The 24418-nt window shown below is 34.5% G+C and overlaps 1 protein-coding gene across 1 annotated transcript in view; it reads right to left on the bottom strand.

The window, feature by feature from the left end:
* LOC306639399 (uncharacterized protein) overlaps window positions 1-24418 on the bottom strand; it is an 829262-nt gene that overhangs the window by 671606 nt on the left and 133238 nt on the right. The window lies entirely within an intron of this gene.

Genomic DNA, 24418 nt, shown 5'->3' with positions numbered 1-24418 from the left:
TACAAAAAGAAAGCTGGCATTACAGAACATTCTCAGCAAAATATTCCATGAGGAAGAGATGAAAAACAACAATGCAAATCAGCAACAGGAGGAACTTGTCAAAAGAAATAGCCAAATAAAGGAAACCAAATCATGTCAAGAAACAAAAATGAGTCAAATGACTGGGAATACAAATCATATCACATAATAACCCTGAATGTCAATGGCCTGAACTCATCAATCAAAAGACATAGACTGGCAGATTGGATGAAAAAGAAAAATCCAACAATATGCTGCCTGCAAGAGACTCATCTCATAGAAAGAGATACCCATAGACTAAAGGTGAAAGGATGGGAAAAAGCATACCATGCACACGGACACAGCAAAAAAGCTGGAGTATCCATCCTCATTTCAGATAATGTGGACTTCAAGCCAAACTAGTCAGAAGGGATAAAGAAGGACATTACATACTGCTTAAGGGAAGCATAAATCAGCAAGACAAAACAATCATAAATATCTATGCCCCGAACATTGGCTCATCCATGTACGACAAACAAATCCTTCTCAATTCCAGAAATCAAATAGACCACAACACAATAATACTAGGTGATTTTAACACACCTCTCTCACCACTGGATAGATCTTACAAACAAAAATTGAATAAAGAAACCATAGATCTCAATAACACAATCAAAAATTTAGACTAAACCGACTTACATAGAATATACCATGCAACAAAGAATGAATACACTTTCTTCTCAGCAGCACATGGATCCTTCTCTAAAATAGACCATGTTTTATGCCACAAAGCTACTGTTAGCAAATACAAGAAGATAGAGATACTACCTTGTATTCTATAAGATCATAATGGATTGAAATTAGAAATAAATGATAGGATAAAAAACAGAAACTTCTCCAATACCTGGAGATTAAATAATACGCTATTATATGATGAATGCATAACAGAAGACATCAGGAGGGAAATAAAAAAATTCTTAAAATTAAACGAGAACAAAGACACATCATATCAAAATCTCTGGGACCTATGAAAGCAGTACTTAGAGGAAGATTTATTTCATGGAGCACATTCAACAAAAGAAGTAAAAATCAACAAATAAATGACAACACTACAGCTCAAAGCCCTAGAAAAAAGAAGAGCAGACCAACACCAAAAGTAGTAGAAGACAGGAAATAGTTAAAATCAGAGCCAAAATCAATGAAATTGAAACAAAAGAAACAATCGGAAAAATTAACAAAATAAATAGTTGGTTCTTTGAAAAAATAAACAAAATTGATAAACCCTTAGCCACACTAACAAAGAGAAAGAGGGAGAAAACTCAAATTACTAAAATTCGGAACGAGCAAGGAAATATCACTACAGACATGAGTGAAATACAAAACATAATTAGCAGCTATTTTGAAAATCTATACTCCAACAAAACAGAAAATCTCGAAGAAATCAACAAGTTTCTAGAGACATATGAATTACCTAATCTGAACCAGGAGGATATACACAACTTAAATAAATCAGTTTCAAGCAATGAAATAGAAGAGGTCATCAAAAGCCTACCAACAAAAGTCCGGGACCAGATGGGTTCTCAGCCGAGTTATACAAAACCTTTAAAGAAGAGCTCATTCCAATACGCCTCAAAGTGAAATAGAAGAGGAGGGAGCCCTCCCAAACTCATTCTATGAAGCCAATATCACCCTGATACCTAAACCAGACAGAGACACATCGAGGAAAGAAAATTTCAGACCAATATCCTTAATGAACATCGATGCAAAACTTCTCAACAAAATTTTAGCAAATTGCATACAAAAATATATTAAAAAGATAGTGCACAACGATCAAGTGGGTTTTATCCCACTTGCAGGGATGCAAGGTTGGTTCAACATCCAGAAATCAATAAAAGTCATTCACCATATCAACAGACTTAAAGTTAAGAATCACATGATTATTTCAATAGATGCAGAAAAAGCATTCGATAAAATACAGCATCCCTTCATGCTCAAAACACTAGAAAAAATTGGGGTAGTGGGAACATTCCTTAACATTGTAAAGGCCATCTATGCTAAGCCATGGCCAATATCATTCTAAATGGTGAAAAACTGAAAGCATTCCCCCTAAAAACTGGAGCAAGGCAGGGATGCCCTCTTTCACCACTTCTATTCAACATCGTTCTTGAGACTCTGGCCAGAGCAATTAGACAAACCAAAGAAATTAAAGGGATACGAATAGGAAAAGACGAACTCAAATTATCCCTGTTCACTGATGACATGCTTATATATTTAGAGGAACCTGGAAATTCCACCAGAAAACTCTTAGAACTCATAAGCGAATTCAGTGAAGTAGCAGGTTACAAGATCAATGCTCATAAATCCAATGCATTTTTATACATAAGTGATGAATCTTCAGAAAGAGAAGTTAGGTAAACTATCCCATTCACAATAGCATGAAAAAAATAAAATACTTGGGAATCAATCTCACAAAAGAGGTGAAAGACCTCTACAATGAGAACTACAGAACACTAAAGAAAGAAATTAAAGAAAACCTTAGAAGATGGAAAGATCTTCCATGTTCTTGGATAGGAAGAATTAATATTGTCAAAATGGCCATACTACCAAAAGTGCTATACAGATTTAATGCAATTCCAATTAAAATCCCAATGACATACCGTAAAGAAATAGAGCAAGCAATTATGAAATTCATCTGGAAGAATAAGAATCCCAGAATAGCTAAAGCAATCCTTAGCAGAAAGAGTAAACAGGGGGTATTGCAATACCAGATATTCAACTCTACTACAAAGCAATAGTAACAAAAACGGCATGGTTTTGGTAGCAAAATAGACAGGTAGATCAATGGTACAGAATAGAGGACATGGACACAAACCCACATAAATACAATTTTCTCATATCAGACAAAGGGGCCAAAAAAATGCAATGGAGAAATAGATAGCCTCTTCAACAAATGGTGCTGGGAATACTGGAAATCCATATGCAACAGAATGAAATTAAACCCCTATTTCTCGCCCTGCCCAAAACTCAAGTCAAAATGGATCAAGGAGCTCAGAATCAGACCAGAGACCCTTCATCTGATAGAAGAAAAAGGAGGTCCAAATCATGAACATGTCAGCTTAGGATCAGACTTCCTTAATATGACTCCTGTAGCACAAGAAATAAAAGCAAGAATCAACAACTGGGATAGATTCAAACTAAATAGCTTTCTCTCAGCAAAGGAAACTATCAGCAATGTGGAGAGAGAATGGGAGAAAATCTCTGCCACTCATACTTCAGATAGAGCGCTAATTTCCAGAATCTATAAAGAACTCAAAAAACTCTTCACCAAGAATACAAATAATCCAATCAACAAATGGGCTAAGGAAATGAACAGACACTTCACAGAAGAAGATGTACAAGCAATCAACAGATATATGAAAAAATGTTCAACATCTCTAGTAATAAGAGAAATGCAAATCAAAACTACCCTAAGATTTCATCTCACCCCAATTAGAATGGCGATTATCAAGAACACAAGCAACAATAGGTGTTGGCGAGGATGTGGGGAAAAAGGTACACTCTTACATTGCTGGTGGGGTTGCAATTTAGTGCAACCACTCTGGAAAGCAGGATGGAGATTCCTCAGAAAGCTTAGAATGGAACCACCATTTGACACAGCTATCTCACTCCTTGGCCTATACCCAAAGGACTTAAAATCAGCATACTACAGAGATGTAGCCACATCAATGTTCATAGCTGCTCAATTCACAATAGCCAGATTGTGGAACCAACTAGATGTCCTTCAATTGATGAATGGATAAAGAAACTGTAGCATATATATACAATGGCATATTACTCCACCATAAAGAATAATAAAATTATGGCATTTGCAGGCAAATGGATGAAATTGGGGAATATCATGCTAGGTGAGATAAGCCAATCTCAAAAAACTAAAGGACGAATGATCTCGCTGATAAGCGGATGATGATACGTAATGGGGGGTGGAAGGGGTTAGTGTTAGTGTTAGGGTTAAGTTTAGGGTTAGGGTTAGGGAGGATATCAAGAATGGAGGAAGGAAGGACTGTATAGAGGGAAAAGAGGGGTGGAGGGGTGGGGGGGAAGAGAAAAAATAACAGAATGAATCAAACAACATTACCCTTTGTAAATTTATGATTACCCAAATGGTATGCCTTTACTCCATGTACAGAGAAACAACATGTATCCCATTTGTTTACAATAAAAAAATAAATAAATAAAAATTAAAATTAAAAAAAATATTTAAATGACTTCAAGCAAATATGCTCACTCTTGATAATGTTACTGGGCTTCATTCCATCTGTTGAAGAACTTAACAGCAAAGATTGAAGTTCCCTGATGAGAAAGAAATCCTACATCAATACAGTAACATAGAAATTCTGTGAGTTTCAGGCCTGCTGCTTTGTGGAATTCAGACTTAAGACTGCAATATCAATGCTACCTGTATTACCAGACTCCCAGCCTGCTCTGGGTCAGTCCCCATCTCCCACCATTACATGAGTCCATTCCTTCAAACCAAGCTCTCTCTTTACACCCAGGCACACACACACACACAACATATGTATATGTCCTATTTATTCTGTTTCTTTGGAAAAGAAACTAATATAGATTCCAAATAATAGTATAAATATGAAAATCCTGGCCCTGCTTCTCAATTTGTTACTTGGTTTGCATTCAACATATTCTTCATGCTTCATTTTCAAAATTTTAAAACATGTTTTGATACCAGATTGATAAAACTAACTGAAGTCTGGCTATAGTAGGAATGTTTGTCTGTTTCAAAATTAAAATGGAAATCTCAGCATTAATTCTGAAAATTCTGTCCTTATAACAGAATTATGGAGTGGGACTTTTCAGAGGAATTAGGCCCTGAGGGCCTCACCCTAACATTGGTACCACTGTAAAAGGTTGAGTATGGCCACCGTTTTCTTTTTCTCTCTCCATCTCACCTGCAGTGGGGTGACATAGCAAGAAGGCCTTCACCAGATGCCAGCATGTTAATTATGCACTTCTCAGATTTAAGATCCCTGAGCCATACCTTCTATTAATTATAGATTACACAGACTCAGGTTTTCTGTTATACAGCACAAAATAGAATGACATGTACCTAACTTAATGCCTGTGCCTTACATGTTCTCAAACTTTTCTTCGTTATTTTTATCCTGATACTATCAAAACAAATAAAAAAACAAACCATGCAAACCTCATAAATATATATTTTTTAAAATTTCTTACACAACAATATAACTGAAGCTCAAAGGCAAGAGAATATAATATCAAATAATTTTTGTATTCATATTTTTCACTAATGTCAAGTCCCAGCTGGACAATACACAATATGCATTTGAAAGAATTATCAAAATAAACAACCTATAATATTTGATTCTAGGATACATAACTATAAACTGTTTTCCAACCCATGACATTTAAACATTGGTTGGGTAAAGGAGTAGAAAATTCTGTTTGTTTCTGGCCCATTAGTGTTCACAAGTCAATTATTTTTATCTCCCTCAAAATTATTTGGTGTCTATTAATTTGATTTGCCTCTCTCTCATCCCTGAAGCTATGTTAATTTATTCCATTTTTTTTTTTTTACTTTGGCTATGAGAAAATATCAAGCATCTAAAATGTTTCTATTTCCCTTGTAAATATATGTTTCTTTTTTCTTTTTTGGGTGTTGGGGTGGGGGGAGGCAATACAGGGATTGAACTCAGGGACCCTTGGCTACTGAGCCACATGCCCGGCCCTATCTTTTATTTTATTTAGAGACATGGTCTTGCTGAGTTTCTTAGTGCCGGGCTTTTGCTGAGGCTGGCTTTGAACTACAGATCCTCTGACCTCAGCTTTCAAAGCAGCTGAAATTATGGGAGTGTGCCACTGCGCCTGATTGTAAATACATATTTCTTTATACTTTGATAATATTTAAGTGTTAATAAGGGCAGGCTGGATATAACTGTCGTTGATAAAATGAGCTAACACTCAATAATTTAGTCACATGCAATGTTTTTGGAAGGACAGACAGAGAGAGAGGAGTTAGCTCTGTGTCTATTGCAGCAGATGGGCCTCTCAGATCTATTTCAGAGCCATATCCTTTATGCCTCTTCTGTCAGTATCAGGGCAACACCTGTCTGCAGACAGTAAAACTCTTCTAAAAGAAATGAATGAAATGTATTTCCTTGCTTGATTACAGGCAATGAAAATGACAGCAGTGTTTGACATAGGTATAATTTGGAAAGGTGTAATCTGAAAGTTCACCAAGTAAAGCTGCCTATTTTAATTTTAGTTTTTCAAGTCCAGATTGAGACTATTATGAGTATCTAAGCAAGAACCAGCCAGCTGTGTTCTAATTTCTTAAATGTTACAAGTTACTTAAAATTTTATAAAATGTAATCATGCTTGTGAAATAAGGATGGAAATTAAAATGAATATGTTAGTAAGGTATATAACATAATAATATGAAATTAACTAATGAAACTTTAAACTATTTTTTGCACCATACAGTGCAAACTTTTGCACCATACAGTGACTCGATGCTGATGAAAAGCTGCCTTCTTTATCCCTGATAATTCCCCTTGCTCTGGAATCACTTTGTTAAAATTAATGGAGTTGTTTCAAATTCTTTTGAGTTAGGATTAGCATGAAAGATCTTTCTCTATTTCTTAACCTTTAATTTGAGACTTTAAATTTAAGGTTTTACTCTTCTTACAGATAGCATATATTTGAGTGTTCTGTTTAAAATCCACTCTGACAACCCCTGTTTTTTAGTAGTTGAATTTATATTTTTCCTACTCACAATATGGGTTAAACTACATATTGAACACAGAAGAAAAAGCAAAATGGTCAGATAGGAAATAGGTAATGGCAGTCTTCAGGATGCATGAAAGTGAGATTAAAAATGAAGCAAAGATAAAATTCCAGTTAAGAGACAGGGAGGGGAGATCACGATGATCAATTATTTGACTTATATAATTTCAAAAAAGAAAGAAGATGGAGAATCAAGAAGGAAAATGTTGCTGTCTGTATTTGAATTACTAGTTCTGCATTATTTTTCAAAGCTTCTATTTTTTATATAATTTTGCTTTGTATTTTCGTAATGGTGTCCATTTTATCTTTTATTTTCTTCATTATTTCAAGTACATTTAATTTCTTTCCCACTGTCCTGTTAGGTTCATATTTTATTTTAACTTTCTGTTCCTGTGATTACCTCTACACATTAGAAGTTAATTGTTTGCTGTTTTGAATTTTTATATGATTTTATATTCAACAAGTGCTATTGTTATTCTTCTGTGCATGTAGTCCTGAGTTCCTTAAGCTGTGGTAATTCCTGTACAGCAGGATCTTTATTATTCTTGTGGGTACAAAGAAATTGTTATTCTTAGAATATTTTCTCTGTAGATTTTTCAAATTGTACATTTAAAAACATTTCATAAATTTGAAAAGGATCAATACTAGAGATTGGTAACAACTTGTTGGTGAAGTACATAAAAATTAATATTTCCAAGACTCTTAATGAATTTTTGGGCTTTTGGCTTCAGCTGTGGCCATTTTGACAATTTTAATTCTGCCTACCAAGAATAGGGGAGGTCTTGCCATTTTCTAAGGTCTTCTTCAATTTCTTTCTTCAGTGCTCTACAGTTTTTGTAGAATTATAAACAAACAATAATTGTAAGATCATCTTAATAGATGCGGAAAAATCTTTCAGGAAAATCCAATGTTTAAAACATTGGAGAAACTAAGGGGAGAAGGAATTTACCTCAACATTATAAAGGTTATATAAGACAAACTCAAGACCAACATCATATTCAATGGAGAAAAATTGAAAGCATTTCATCTATACTCAGGAAAAAGACAAGGGTGTCCATGCTGACCATGCCTATTCAACATAGTTCTTGAAAGTCTAGCTTGAACAATCAGGCAAGAAGAGGAAATTATAGTAATACAAAAAGGAAATGAAGAAGTCAAATTATCTATTTTTGGTAATAAGCAGGTCCTATATCTAGAATACTAAAAAAAACTCCACCAGAAAATTTCTAGAGCTGATAAACAAATTCAGTAAAGTAGCAGGATACAAGGTCAGTAACCATAAATCAACAGCTTTCCTGTACTCCATTAATAAACATACTCCATTCACAATAACCTCAAAACTATAAAATACTTTGGGATAAAACTAACCAAGTATCTGAAAAACATTTAAAATATTTCTATTTTTAAGTTTATTTAATTCGACTTGAAATAATTCTCTCAATAAATTTGTATATATATCCTGTGAGTTTTATCATTTACTGAAAGTTATAAGCTTTCTTATTTCCTACAGATTCAGATTCATCTTTTCTTGCTTTTTATGTTGATATCATAAGATACCTAATGTCCATTTTTTCTCTTACAAGTCTTTTTAACAATTACACTCTTAACCTCTAATTTAAAATGTGTTAATATTTAACAGCGCTGACAGTAACATAAATTGCATTAATTTATTAAAAACTGTATATTCATTATATTTTTAACCTTACTTTGAGTGTACCTCATATTTAGATATAAAATTGGTACAATAAGGTATTTTCTGTAATGTATCTAATTATTTAAGTAGACCACTTTGCAAATTGTTCATTGTTGAGATTTATTCTGGTGAAGATCTATACTTATAAGGAGCAATATTATTTTCAATAAATAAATTTCATGGAAAGATAATAATACTTGAAATTGACTTGTCATTACAGAAGGTGAGGAAACAATATGGTTTTTCAGATATTTTAATTTATTATCTAATAAAAACACTACTACTGGTTACGTATAGGTGGCATTGCACTCTTACATCATTCTTTAGGTGTTGAACGTTGGAGGATATAGTTGAGTAACATGACAACTAACACCATGCAAATGTGAAGAACTTCCTCTGGTGAAGTTTGAGCTGAAAATAGCTCTCAAGATAAACCTCCAACTGTCTATAACGATATGCAGATAGAAGCCCTTTTTAGAGCAGAGCTGCATAAGCACATTAGAGAGTAGGGAGCTTCCCACAGTCCTTCAGGGGAAGGTATTTTGCAGCCACTGAAAGTTATAGAAATGGATGGTGGAAACATTTGAACACCATGGAATTCTTCATTAAAGTAAGTGTTCTTTTCCCAGTGGAATTAGGGGAGTTGGAAGTAGAATAAGAGTGTTGTGAGAAATGGGATCCTTTAGGAATGTTGCAATCACAGTTTTAAGAAACATCTCCCGGAGTTCTTTCATATTAGTCCAAAAATATTTCTGTCAAAATATTGTATTTTCCTCTCTACAGATATGTACTAAATTTAGAAGTGGCATTTAACCCTATCATTAAATATTTATCCTCAAAAGAAATATGGAGTAGTTTAATATGAAAAACAATTCTGATAGTAACAAATATGCATTTTTCTAAAATTTTGCAAAATTAGTTTTGAAGAAAAATTTCTAAATACAAATATATTAATCATGAAATTGAAATTGAAAACTAATAAGTGAAACAATAAAAAAGATTAATAGAAATAAAAGAAAAATTAAAATAATGTATTTTAAATGACATGATTTTAAATTTTCAAATATAGTATGTAATTGAAAATCCTTGGCAACTAAGAATATGTACCATCTTGGTTCGTATAGTTATAGGACCAATTCATCTAAGAGTGTAAAGTAATGTTATATATGAACTCAAAACAAATATCTTTGGATTAAAAAAAATTAAAATTACATCATTATTCTAACAGTTTCATATTGGGACTAATGACACGTTAACTAACTCAAGCTGACTCCTTACTCCCTGGCGAGTGAGCAAAATCAAGGCTCAAAGGCGGTTTCAAAGGTTCATGACAATAAACGGGACCACCGTCAGGGATTGGTTAACAACAGTTGTGGGAACGTGATCAGCTCGTGCTTGCCATATAGTCCAATGGGATTCTCGCCTGCGTGAACCCCCCTGCCTTGCTGACCTTTAAGCTGATTGGTTCCCGCCTAGCCTCCACCCTACATAAAAGCTGTGTGACTTCCTCAATAAACGAGTTCCTGCTGTCACGGGTCTCCCTGACGCGTCTGATTGTCCTCCACCCAGAGGGCTGGGAGTGGGTGGTCAGTTGGCCCTACCTATCCTGGTCTGACCTTGTTGGGGAGTGTCCCCTTCCCTTGTTGCTGGTTGAGAAGAGCAAGGGGGCTTAAGACCCCAACAGTTTCAAAATGCCTAGGCAATACTCAAACTACAATTTACTTCTTTACCTTAGATATGGAATATGTTAAACCACTTTTTACTGATATTGCTCTCATATACATGGATTTTCAGGAGATATTTTAGTTTGAATCTAGTCCTCCAGTTTTCCTATTGCATGCTATCTGAGTATTATCCCACCTTAGAAATAAATGGAGATACCAAAAAACAACAACAACAAAAACAAATAAACAAACAACTAAACACAGCCTTGTCCTAATTAGTTCTTTTTGGAATTAGTTTTCTTTTGAGCGAAAATTTCCTTTTGTCCTTTTTACCCTGTTCTCTCTCCATAGTAATCTATTAGATATAGTTAAAGTTTCATTGTCTTTTAAATAAATCATTGCTGGGGGCTATGCCATACGGACTACGCCAACATGGCGCCTGGCAGCCCCCCAGAAGTTGTTTTGATCACATCGGCAGTGAGGAAGTCGGTTAGCATAAGCACACCCAGGTGTTTTATCATTGGCTGTATTCAATTAAGTCCACGCACACAATGCGTGCACATGTGTTCCCGAGTGCTCCTGATCGTGCCTGCTTGTTTTGACCTTTATGGTGATTGGACAACTAGCTCCTCACCTAATAATTGTCATCAGCCCTACCCTTCACCTCCTGGAGGGGATATAAACTGGCTCTCCTTGAGCGCCGGGGTTCCTGCATTTCCTGAATCTACAATAAACTGTTCCAAATTCAAGAGCCTCGCTACTCATTTGTCTCCCACACCAAATTGACTCCGCTGGATGGTGTCAAATAATGTAAAACAAGGTGCAATGCACTATCACCTGTATTTATCAGGAGAATATAATTGTCTTCACTGTATCTGCAATACATAAAAATAATGATTGGCATCGAGTGATATTTTATTGAATTAATAAAATAACACTTTTAAAAATCAACCATACACTCCTAGGCATTTAACTAATGTATTTAGATTATGTATTTAACTAAGAGAAATTAAGATAAATGAGACTGTTCACAGCCTCAAATAGCCTCAAAATGACAACAGCACAATTGCCCATATATAAACCAGTGAATAAATAAACTGCTTTTTCTAGAAATTGAATATTACTCAGGAATTAAAAAAAGAATGGCATATATTATAATATGGGTGAATCTTAAAAAAAATTAAGCTGAGTTAAATAAACCAGAACAAAATATATACTTTCTAATTCTTTAAATATATATTCTAGAAATTTTATATCAACCTATAGTGATTTAAAATGCACTGTTTAGCTCTGAGTGGGGCTGTAAAGTGAGTGGGAGGGACACTTTTGGGGTGAAAGACATGTTCCCTGTGAAGTTTGTGGTTATGGTTTTAATAGTGTATACCACCAGTTTTTTGAATGTCAATTGCCCCTCAATTAGTTAAAATAAAAATACAAAAGGAAAATCAATACTAAAAATGGCTTGGTGTTGCTACTGACTAATAATGGCCACACATTGATTTTGTGGGTAAAAGAACAAGTTAGGAAATCTCCAAAGGAATGAATTCACCAGTTCATAGTTAAAATTGTTTATCAAGTCCTGAATAAGTTTTATTTGTGAATACAGTGGAACTAGAGACTAGGATATATTTATATACCACTGAAAGAACTAACTGACTAGCAAGTTATCCAAGCTAAAGAGACCCCAGAGATGATGGATTTCCTAAAATAATTTGTCTTGACTCTCCAATTTATCTGTCTCAGGAAAATGAGCATCTGTCCCATAGGAGGTACAAATTTGAGATGTCCCTATAATCATGTGGTATACACTATGCAAAGTTAATTGCTTTTGTTACATCAACTTTGTCCTGGGTGTAGCCTATTGTGTGTCACTAGTTTCAGTTTCAACCCAAACCCAATAGTGCTGTATCTGAGGGAGTAGACTGCATGTCATAAAGCTGTATGTGCTACATGCTACTATTTTCCATCTAGCTTTTCAAATTTATTGCATAAAACCAATGTTTTGTCTTACACTTACATTTATTTCAGTTTCTGTGTATTTTTTCCAAAATTTTTATTGGTTCTTTTTAGATACACATGACAGTAGAGTATATTTTGACATATTATATATACATGGAATATAACTTTCCATTTATGATGTGGAGTTACACTGGTCATGCATTCACATAAAAACATAGGAAAGTTATTTCTGATTCATTCTACTGTCTTTCCTATTCCAATCCCCCTGACCTTCCCTTCTGTAAGGAAATTCCACGAGACCACGCTGGACATGGGAAATCACATAAGGGAATTTATTAAGCAAACAGTGTCTCCCTGCAGGGTAAGAGAGAAAGTGAAGGAAAAGAGAAAGGAAAAGAAAGGGCATGTGCTAGAAAGAGTGCAAAATGAGGAGGATAGAGAAAAGCTAGGAGGACAGACAGAAGAATGGAAAAAGATGGCAGGGAAGCCATAGTAAACAGTTGAATTCCACTGGGCTAACAGGGGACCAATATCGGAGAAGGATACTTGCAAGCTGACTGATGAACCAATAGCTAGCTAGGATATTCACAGATTGACAAGTGGTTGGGAGGCGGGGAAAATGGCTGCACCTGATCAGCGGGGAGCAGCTTTATACATTACATTCCCCCGTTTCTGTTTTTATAAGAAAATTTTTTGCTCTCCAGTTCTTTCTGAAGTCTTCTCTCTCCTTCCTGCCTAAGTGACTGGGGTTGGTTTTGCAGGTGAGATGTAAAAAGTCCATTCTCCTTCCACACTTCCAAAGGCAGATGGTTTTCATGGACTTCATTTCCTCGATTTAACTGATCCCCCTATTTCTACACTAACTGCCTGTCCCCAATTCCGACTTCATTTACCCCTCTAATTCTAGGAACTCCTTCACTGCTGTAGGGAAAAGGGGTGATGACCGATCTGGCTTCTTCGAGCTGGAAGGGGACAGTGCGGGGCAAGCAGTTTGGAGTTCCCTTTTTAGAAATTGGGTCAATTGAGGGGACCATGGTAGAAGTCCAGCTGGGGAAGAGCAGGTTGTAAAGGCATTCGGGGATGGGTGCTTCTATGAGAGAAGAACAAAAAGACATGAGTACTGAAATGAGATTGATACAATATAAATGTTGCAGAATCTAGAACATGCCAATGCATATCATAAAGATGACAGAAGTCAATAATTCCTCACCAGGGGGTGGAAGAACTGAGAAGTTGTTCCCATAACAAGGCCTAGCAAAGGCTGGAGAAGACAAGGCCTTTATTTGGGAACTTTAACATTGTCTAGGTTATCAGGAATATAAACACAACATTTAGTAGCAAACATACTACTAAACATAAACATAAACATACTAGCAAACATAGATTAAGCCTACCTGTGTCTGTAGGTCTTAAACTGACTAAAAACTTCTGACTCTTGCTCTTGATAGTTATCAGGCACATTTGCCTAAGAATCTCTCTTTTGTAGCTTTTAGTCTTTATTCTAGCGGGCTAACACAAGTGTACATCTTATGTTACATTTAAGTATTATTTCTTTTAAATGCCCAAGAATGGCTATATTTTGGTTTTAACTGTTTTGCTAGGTGTTTAAGATCAAGCTGGTCAAAGTGACCTGTTCCTGTCTGTTAAAGAGTCAGCCGAGTTCCCACAGGGGTCACTCATAGAGAACTTAAGAGCAGCTTCTTAGCTCCATTAGTGCCATTGGTTAGGCAGGGTCTTCTCAATGAGGTGGCTCCCCTTGGAAGCATTAGGAGTGTCTCCCTTTTTCCTTGACCCTCCTCTGCAGCAGGTGCACTGAGTGGCTTTTCCTCTAGTGGCTTCATCAATCTCCTTGGTCAGGAGGTTGTGTGACCCAGAGTTGCAAAGCTCTTTGGAGAAGTGCTCTTGTTCCCTGGGTTCAGGCTGACTTTGAGGGCAAGACCTAAATATGGACTTTTCTTGACCTCTGTATTTAATCTCAATCTCTAAGTTTTATCTTAACCATCAAGTAAGTCAGTCTCGCCGGTCATAAAGTAAGAGTACTGAGCTTTAGCTTCAATGTCTATAACTTCACAATTATTTACCCCCTTTTATCTAATTGGGGTTTACATTATACGGTGTTTGCTCTTGAAGCAGTCTTCTGCAAAATATTGATCAGGCAACAATTAGAGTTTACAAGGAAAATACAAAATGGAATCACCAACAGTAAGACATTCAGTTTGTGCAATAGCTATCTTGAATTTTGACTGAGTTCCCATTTGAGATCACAGTAATCTTTACAATAAACATCAGACTTTTGAACACAACTTTAAATGAGTTAAAGTCTGGCTTACTTTGGAGCCATTCTGATGTGCAGCAGGGTTGTGAGACTGAGCCTTATCTCAGGTAAGGTGGGGCTTTTCACAAATCTTAGGTAAAATGTTCTAATTCCTGAAGCTAATTTTTTCCCTTTTGCCATGACCAGCATGACCAAATTCTCAAGTTCAATGAGGGGCAAAGGAGTATTAGAAAATAAAGGTTTATAAACACAGATTTTGAAGATTAAGTTGAGATCAGATAGAACTCTGTTCTCTGATGGAAATGCTGATCTAAAGAGTTATGTCAGCAACATTTATATATGTATGTAAGCATTAAAGAAAAGCGGAGAGAGCTTTTAACTGTCCTCTTAATAACTTTTAGAAATACATTTAACAAATTTTATATATACCCTATTGATGACAGGTCCTATAATAGAACATTAAATGATAGGTTTACCATTACAGACCAGTTTAATTTGGAGAATAGCAGCTTGATAAATTTTCTGCTTTAAAGGCTTGTATACCTGGAACATATGAACACATTTAATACACAAAGAATAATGTTTTTAAGTATGTTATTCCATGGAATAACTTTGTAAATTAATCAGATGTCTCTAATAAACACATTTGAGTAATCCCGTACATGTTGACTTTAATTCATTCATCTTATTGTAGAAAAACCAAGATATCAGACAAGTATACCAACAGTATTTGCCGTCTCTTTCCTGTTGAAGAGAAGTCCTAGAAAAATTGATGTTAGACATTTTATAAACATAAACATTTTATTAGTTTGACCACCTAAAGACTTGTGAGATAATTTTAAGGACATTTTACTTCTATTAGTTTACCCAATTTAAACTGAACCTCTTCAAATCATGTGAATTAAAAATATTTGCGTCCATTTTTAAAATTTCAATTTTTATGCGTGCTTATATTTAACACAAAAGCAAAGGCCTTGTAATACTTATCTCCATTGCAATGTAACGGATGTTCAAAAATAACTCTAGAGTTGGATAAAAAGAACTGATCAAAAATCATTAACCTAGGTATGTAGGATCAAAATTGTGAGTTCAAAGATATAGCATTTAAGAAAAACAAAAGTCCTAGAAGAAAAATGATAATGGTCATTAATTATAGCATGAGAACATGAGAAGGAGAGAAAAGGTGAAAGGGAGAAAAGTATTCTTAGTTGTAGCCCAGGAGAAATTTAAATTGGACACTCTTTTTTCCTTGGGTTTGAAACTGGTCTCCCACTGCGCCTTCCTCCATTTACATTTCAATGTAAGCCTTGACTGAGATCTGAATCCAAAAGGGGCTAAAATGTTCTAGCAAAAACTTGATGCTTAGGTCCTTTTAATTTAGATTTGGACGCAGAAAATTGTCAAACAATTATCTCCCACTACTTGTGGGGAATGGGACTGCTTATATTACATGGGGAAGCAGGGGAAGACGAGAAGCAGGGTCTGGAGGCGCTTGAGCCTGCAGGAAGAGCCAAGAAACAAGAAAGAAGAGACTTGAAGATAAGGAATCCCTTTCCATCTGCCCTCTTGCTCATGGAAGCTGTGTGCCATTACACAAACGGATTTTGATGGCTTTAAGTACCGGGGGTCGGGCAAAGGGTTCCCAGAGTGGAATCTGCTAGATTCCACCAGATTCCATGATGGGGACTGATACAGCTGAGTCTGTGGCCAGGGCATCCGGAGGCCAGAGTACTGGGCTGGAGATGAGGGGCAGCACATTGATTATGTCGTCACACAAGTACCAATGTGTGCTGGGCAAAAAAAACCGAGAAGAGTTGAGGACCTGATATCAGGATTTTCGAGTGCGAATGCGAGTACAAGATGAGCCTCAACCCTGAGAGAGATCTCCACCATAAAATCAGGAATCCACCCAGCAGGCAGATAAGACCGACTATAGGGGCCAGCCGTAACTATTAATCAGCCTAGGGAACCAGCCTACTCACCAGCCTGAAGTCCGGTGATAAATGCAGAGCAGAGCGACAGGGCAGAATGGAAGGTGGAGCTGGGTCCGGGGGCACTGGGGCTTCAGATGGTGTTCCACTCGCTTAAGAGACAGTGGAAGATCCCATCCCAAGTCACGGCACCACTGTAAAGGAATTTCCACGAAACCACGCCGGACACAGGAAATCACATAAGGAATTTATTAAGCAAACAGAGTGTCTCCCTGCAGGGTAAGAGAGAAAATGAGAGGAAAAGAGAAAGGAAAAGAAAGGGCACGCACTAGAGAGAGTGCAAAATGAGGAGGATAGAGAAAAGTGAGGAGGACATACAGAAGAATGGAGAAAGATGGCAGGGAAGCCATAGTAAACAGTTGAATTCCGCTGGGCTAACAGGGGACCAATATCGGAGAAGGATACTTGCAAGCTGACTGATGAACCAATAGCTAGCTAGGAAGTTCACAGATTGACAAGTGGTTGAGAGGCGGGGAAATGGCTGCACCTGATGGGCAGGGGAGCAGCTTTATATTACACCTTCATTCCCCTTTGTTTAATACAATGAACTTCTATTCTTCCTACTACTGCCTCCTTATTCTGTGTTATCATCCACTATCAGAGAGAATATTCAGTCTTTGGTTTGGGGGGATTGGCTTATTTTACTTAGCATGATAGACTTCGGTTTTATCCACTACTGGCAAATGCCATGATTTCATTCTTCCTTATGGATGAGTAATATTCCATTGTGTACATGTACCAAACTTTCTTTATCCATTCATCTGTTGAAGGGTACCTAGGTTGGTTCCATAGTTTAGGTATTGTGATTTGAGCTATTACAAACAATGGTGAGGTTATTGTCTGTGTATTTGAATAATAGTTAAGATCTAGCACTATCTGGATCCATAATGTACCCATTTATAACTAATTCTCTCATTTACCTTTTCCTAATTCAACCAAGAATTTATTGAAATACCTGTCACATTTCAGGCATGGTGCTAAGTAATAAGTAAGAACAAAAAATGAAATAACCTACTTGTAATATGTTAGAGTCAAAAAGAATCTTATTTTCAAAATGATCACGGGTCTTTCTCTTTTAGTCCTCTTGCATATTTTATTTTTATTAGGTTGTAGTATGAATTATTTTCCAATGCTTATATGAAAGAATATTGTAATAGAATTATTTTAGGGAATTTCACATAAGGATAATAAAAAACAAAATTAATTTGTCTTTATCATTATCTCGTTTGCTATATTTTAATAATATATAAAGGCTTTTTCATTGACATGTTTTTCAAGTTAACTAGTATTTCAAAATATTCAAAAATTAGGTATTTAATAGCTTCATATTGATTTGTTGCTTTGACATAACTTCACTGTGTAAAATTATTCTTTGGACTTCAAATGACCCAGAAATACCATATCCCACGTTAGATTTTTGTGTGAGAATCCTTTATTTGAAATCAAATTATGTTGTGCATATAGAGGACAGAAACTGTTTAAAGGCATAAGAAACTCTCTAGGCAGAGAGAAAAATGGAAAAAGTAATGGAGTACTGGGGAAAATATTGGTTAAACCACCTTATTAACTATTAAACTTCTAACTTTTACTTATTGCTTTGAAAAAATAAAATAGTATATTCAATGGTTCATTTAGTATAATAAAGGTTAAACTTAGAAACCTAAGTGTAGAATTACCTTAGTTACTATACTTAGTAGAAATGCCTTTAGCAGAAGTTAATTTTATTTTTGCCCAAATACATAAAAGTAGCTAAAATTTAGTATCATTTTGTTTGCACATTATTTTAAGACCTTGGTGAGTTATCAGAATTTATCACAGTGTTGCTTAAATAATAAACATTCAGTATTCACTGTAACTAATATTATAATACATGATATTGTTTGGTACATAGTAAATATTTAGTAAGTAATGTAGCTCTTGTATGGAAGTTAAGCAGATAAAGTAAGTAATGTAGACAAGTATAACTAGAGATGCAAGATGCCTTAGACAATGAGAAAATGCAGATCCTACCCACCTAAATACACTTAAAATCAGAATTATTGCAAACACTCTGCAAACTTCAAATGCATACATATATACATAAGTAAATATGTGTGCTTATAAATGTAGTTACATGAATAAATGACTTTTTGAGGCTGCTTTCTCCCATTATTCAGGATATTTTTCCTGAGTCCTGTCATCCAACATCCATATGGAACAAATGCTATAATTTTCCTAACTGCTTAAAAGATGAAAGCTCCATAGAGATATGTCTATTATGGAAACTGCATACTAGTGTTCTTACTAAAACCAACCACAAGCAAAAGACAAATTCCTTAAGGATTTGACTCTTCACCTTGATGAACTCAGTGCAAATCTCTACTTCTCATATTTTCTGCCTTGTTCACTATACCATTGCCTTTCATACATCTGATTCAGAAACTGGAGACCTGGGGTTCAATCTTAAAGTTTACTTCACATCCCAACATCTGAATGGTCATTAATTCTGTGTTGCTGCCACTGACTTTGCGTTTGTACATTCACAGTGTTATCCTGGTTTTCTCTTCATCCTCCCGGTAAGTATAATACTCTCTTACCTGATCTCTTACCTTTTAATTTTTTTTTCTTTTCTAATGTATCTTCTAAATATTGAATAACTTTTTCAAATAAATTTGATTCTGCTCAATTATCTCTGAAAACCCAAAAGAGACTTTGACTGCCATCTTTCTGTTATTACAACCAAATAAAATAGCATGCTGCATTTGAACATTTTGATTTATATCTCTTCAGACTTTTTATATCTGTTTAGAAAGATCTAAGCATTTTACACTAAATGTACTCTAGTGACTCTTACTATTGGCTTAAGGCTAACATCAAATCATCTTACTAAATTATCTCTGAAAACCCAAAAAAGACTTTATTTGACAGCCATCTTTCTGTTATATAACTATCTCAGTGTATCATTGCCTTTTTTCTAAGACAGTTACTTTTAGATAGCTTTTTAATAAGCTTAGCTACTTTATACTTTGTTACTTGTATTATCCACAGTATCTGTGAAGTTTTATCTGCACAGGACATTTCTGTTAAATGTATACATTGATTAAAATTTGTCCCAAGTTCATGGAAAGTTGATTTGGAAATGCTTTATACAAAAACATACCATTCTTATTATTTCACTTGTTTAATTATACTTGTCTACATCACTTATTTAATTTACCTGCCTGGTTTCTGTGTAATAAGAGTTACAATACTTACTGAGTACTTAATATGTACACAGTTACAATATAACTAATAATAGTTAGTTTACATATTTATACATATTTATTATTTATAAAATGCTATGACAAATTCTCACAATAACTCTTTGAGGGCTTACAATGATGTGCAAGCAAATTATTAATGAATGATAACTTCTTTTATATTTTCTAAAAATATAAAATTAACTTCTACTAAGTGCATTTCCTCATTTTCTGTGCTCTGACTTTTCAGTTACAGTGTAATGCTACTCACTTTTATATGTCTTTAACATGAGCTTTATGTACATGGATGGGAATTTTAGCTATTAAAAAATCTTTTTACATAAAACAAAAATGGGAAACCATGAGTAAAAGAAAATGGGAAACCATGTGATTTTTGTAATATTTATTACACAATTTTGATTTGGAATTTTAAATATGGTTGGCATTGCAAAAAATTGAAAAAAAGAGAAAGGAAAGAAAATAAAGGAACTAAGGAAGGAAAGAAAGAAGGAGGGAAGGAGAGAGGAAGAGGGGAAGGAATGAGGAAAAAGAAAAATATCTAAGCTAAACTGAACTATATGAAACTAATAATTGTAAATGATCTGCTGGAAATGGTGCCAAATACTACAAATGTATGTATTCTAAAACTTGTAATATTGTCTAATTGCAAAAATGAGAATTCATATATGTAGAGTTTCAGTAATGTTGAAACATTTACACTTTTGATTCAACTTCCTGACATTTATAAGTGGTTGTAAATAACTCTTAGTAGTAAATAAACAATGTTTTAATATTACTAGATCCTAGGAAACGTTATTCAAGCTTGTCGAGTTTCCTCTAGATAAGAAAAGAAAATTTAGAACCTATGTTTTCTCAGATTTATGACTGATGTTGGATCTAATCAAACTTCACAAACTCTGTGGCTATTCTGCTGTTATCTCCATTCAGCAAAATGCCCAAGTAATCTTGCTCTCCAGTCACACTAGAGGAGATCTTTAAAAAGAAAAATCAAAAGAAGCACGTTTGTATGATAACATTTCACATGGAATTTAATATATACAATGCATGATATACACATCTTTTGGTCACAACAAGAGTGGGTTCCTAGGTTCCACTTTCTGTGTCTCCTTTTCAGACACTGAGCAGAATTTGAGTTATTAAAGGCACCATTTTGCTTTTTGGGATGCAATTTGAAGACTGCTATATACTAAGGTCAAACTCCAGGAAAAGAGGCAAATTCATCATGGAACCATGGAATGGTACGATAAATTTCCTTCTTTTTGTGGATCATTTCCTCTTCTCAATTGTGATTTTACACCCCAGTGTTTAGAAAAGAATTCTAAGTTCTCATCTGCATTTTGGTACACTATTAACATGCAGCATGGCCACACATGACATACAATCTCTGTTTGTAATTTGGTTCTTAACTAGAGGACTTTAATTTTATAAAATCCCATATATTTAATGAAATTTATTTTGTAAACTCTCCTATTCCTACTACTCCACAGAGTGCTACATATTGTGACTAAAATTGACTTTAACCCTAATTTTAATCTAAGTATAATTACATTAATTTCTATTTTTCTATGTTGGTGATCCAACTTTATTGATTAATTTCCATTGCACACTTTGTGGATGGTAAAGTATAAAACTGCATGTTCTTGCCCTGCTCTCTTGGCTGTTTTGATGTTAAGTAGTACAGCCCAACTACCTGAGGGATATCCACTCCTCTCCTGCCAATTCAGTGAATTGACAGCAGAATACAGCACATATTCATATGTAGTGTCCAGTCATTCCTCTTACACTGTTAACTATTTAATATTCAAAAACAGACATAGAATGTAGGAACAAATTATCCTGGAAATTAAAGGGAAAGAAGAAAGAAACATGAAGACAATCATATAATTTGGGAAACTCAATATATGGAATGCTTAAATATATTTTTAAATACACTTAAATATATACTATGATCTTGTTTATTTAAAATAATTCGTCTTCACATAAAGTTTTTCTGAACAAAGACTTTCAAATTGGTTTTGGGTAATGGTATTTCAATGTGATGGAAGTCACATAAGGTTACTGAAAATAGAAGATGTGCTTGCTGATATGTTAAAGGCATTTACAGACCCTCTCATGTTGTTGTAGGTAGTAAGGATAATGTATGCAAAAATTGTAATAAAAAACAAAAAAAGAAAGAAAGGCAAAATTTTTACTTGGTTTTGTCATCTTTCCCCTGTTCTGCCCAATACCCTAACAGTAGTCTTCTGAATATTTCTCATAATTATCGAAGTGCACAATAAGTAATTACTTACTTAATACTTATAAGTAGTAATAATTTACTTCTCTGGATCTGTTTTTAGAAATCAAACACACATGAAGAAAGATTATTGCTATAATGATGTTGGTGTCACTAATCTCTAACACAGTTCTTGAATTATAATGGACCCCACACAGTTAAGTCAATGTTAAATGTATACATATGCCCAAATTTTGTGAAATGTTAAAGTATATTTTTTTCTGATTTTTTTCCCAGGCTTAGAAACAAAACTGTTTGTAATGGAACTTCAAATAGTTTTTAAGTCGTTCAATTCACTGGCAGTGGTTCAAATGTGAACCTTCAGACAAAGGTTCGTGACATCCTAAAGCTGTGGGAAATCAGGTAAATGTAGGAGAATGACAGTCCCTGAAGCAGAACTAGCATTATGGATCTCCTGTCCATCAGGTGCTTGCGTCAGTGATACCTTCTCATTAAATCTTCACTCAACCGTTTATGCACCTGGAAAAAATAAATAATAGTCAACCTGATGCCAATGCAACATTGCAAAGCTTTTTAAATGCATCACTCATGAATCACTTTATTTTAGATATACTATGTCAGCCTAATAAGCCATCAAATTTAACATTTTAGTCAAATTAAAAGAAATTGCTGTTGCTATTTTTAAAACACACATAGATTTAGTTGTTTCAAATATCCATGTAGCTTCATTCACCCTAAATTCAAATAAAACCAAAATATAAAAATTTTCCTTCAGAAGGATATGAAAATTTGTCAGAATAAGCTCTCTTGGCTTTTCTCCTTAGAATATAAGGCTTTGAATTCAATCAGTATATGTTAACAACTTCTGATATTAAAGGTGTTTTCACCAGTGACTGATTTAGATGGCTCAGATTTCTTTTCCCTCCTTCTCCTACTAAAGTTTATGATTAATTTATATTTGTATTAACGATAAATATTTGCAATACAATCTAGCAATAAAACACTTTTTTGAATTTATATAATGAAAGTTTTCTATATTATTCATGGATAGTAACTGGGGCCATTATATAGAATTTATTTTAAAAAGATTTCTCTATAAGAAAACAGCAACATGAAAGTAATAAAAAGTACATGCTTTTGAATATATCTTAGAAACTTTTAAAAAATAAACTGGATTACACGTATAAAATCATTCTTAAAACAAAATTTCTAACATTTCTGACAAGAAAACAAATAGACTCTTAAGAGATAGCAGGTGATGATTTATAAAAATGAACATTTTATATACGGCTAACTTAGCAAGTTAAATTTAAGAACCAAGTTTATACAAATTCAATAGTATCTGTGTTACCCATCTGTAGCTATGACAAAATACTTGAGGAAATAAGCTTAAAAAGAAAAAAAAGATTTTTTTGGCTCAAAGGTTTAGTGGTTTCAGGCCATGTCTGTTTGGCCCTGTCACTTTGAGGGTATGGGTCACTTTGGCAGACCAAAGCTGCTCACCTTATGATGGCCAGGAACAAAGACACATACAGAAAGAGATTTTATCACAAAGCTCTCCTCCCAAATCCATTAAATTATGAATTCACACATGAATCAATGCGTTCATGAGGTCAAAGCCTTCATGTTCCAGTCACTTCTCAAAGTTCTACTACTGAACACTGCTGTTTCAGGGACTGAACCTTCAACACACCAGGTTTTGTAAAGTCATTAAGATTCAAACTGTAACTGTGCCTAATAGAAGAATAGAATTGAAATAAGTTTCTGGGGGACATTATTAAAAGTGATCCACGTCTGCATGTGGAGATTAGGATATAGATGATTGGGTTAATTCTTTCTCCTTTCTTTGTGGCAGAAAGAATTGGGATGTGAGCAATAGAAAATGGGCAGTAGTTAATTAAGTCTTAAAAATATATTTAAACAGAGCCAAACTAATCCTCATCTCTCCCCACTCTGAATCATTATAATATCCATCTAAAGGAACTAAAACAAAAATGAAAATCTCAAAATAAACCAAATTTTCACATTTGATCTGTTTTTACAGATATTTAACTTGATAGTTTTGATCAACATTGATAAAGTTTTATGAAAGTTAGTGTCTCTTAGTCTTGTAAGTTTTTGATATCAAAAGAAAATATATCAGGAGTAGTACATTTGTTATAAAGAACAACTTAAAAATATCAGTTACTGCTACATATGCCTTTGGACAATTTTAGAAGGATGTTGCTGAAATCAATAATGGCCAATTTTTTAATAAGTCTTCTTGCTATTCTTTTTTTATTTAAAAAAATTATACATATATATAGGGTAATAATCTCTGTCTCATTCTACCATCCTTCTCATCCCCACTGCCCCACTCCTCCCATCACTCCCCTCTGTATGATTCAAATTTCCTTCATTTTTTCCCTACCCAACCCCCACTGTGATCAGTCACCACTTATCAGAAAGAGAAAAAATTCGACCTTTGGCTTTGTTTTTTTTTAATTGGTTTATTTTACATAGCATGATATTCTCTAATTCCATTCATTTACCTGCAAATGCCATC

Source organism: Sciurus vulgaris, assembly GCF_902686455.1.
Source record: "Sciurus vulgaris genome assembly, chromosome: 1".
NCBI classification, from domain to species: Eukaryota; Metazoa; Chordata; class Mammalia; order Rodentia; family Sciuridae; genus Sciurus; species Sciurus vulgaris.
The sequence above is the reverse complement of the archived record's forward strand: the minus strand, read 5'-3'. Positions and strand labels throughout refer to the sequence as shown.